The following is a 297-nucleotide window of genomic DNA, read 5'->3' as shown; positions in this document are numbered from 1 at the left end:
ACCTCTCTAAGAGCTTACAAATTATCAAAGAACGTATTTATCCGTGGCCAGGAGAATACATAGTCAATTTGTTAAAATATACTGAGGTCACGGCTCGCTGGACGACCCTTGATTTAAAGTGTAACATAACAAATTTGAAATCGGTTTAATCAGGTGGACTTCGAATTTTCAAGATTTGATTCCTTTCAAACCCTGACTGAATTAATAGTAATTAATTCCATAAAATAAAATAAAAGTAATCAAGTTATCTACATCATAGTAGGCTTTTCGACCTTCCGCACTTCTTTGGAGTTGTTG

This window comes from Sinocyclocheilus anshuiensis, unplaced genomic scaffold (assembly GCF_001515605.1).
Source record: "Sinocyclocheilus anshuiensis isolate Anshui unplaced genomic scaffold, SAMN03320099.WGS_v1.1 scaffold983, whole genome shotgun sequence".
Taxonomy (NCBI): Eukaryota; Metazoa; Chordata; class Actinopteri; order Cypriniformes; family Cyprinidae; genus Sinocyclocheilus; species Sinocyclocheilus anshuiensis.
This window is presented reverse-complemented; position numbering follows the sequence as displayed.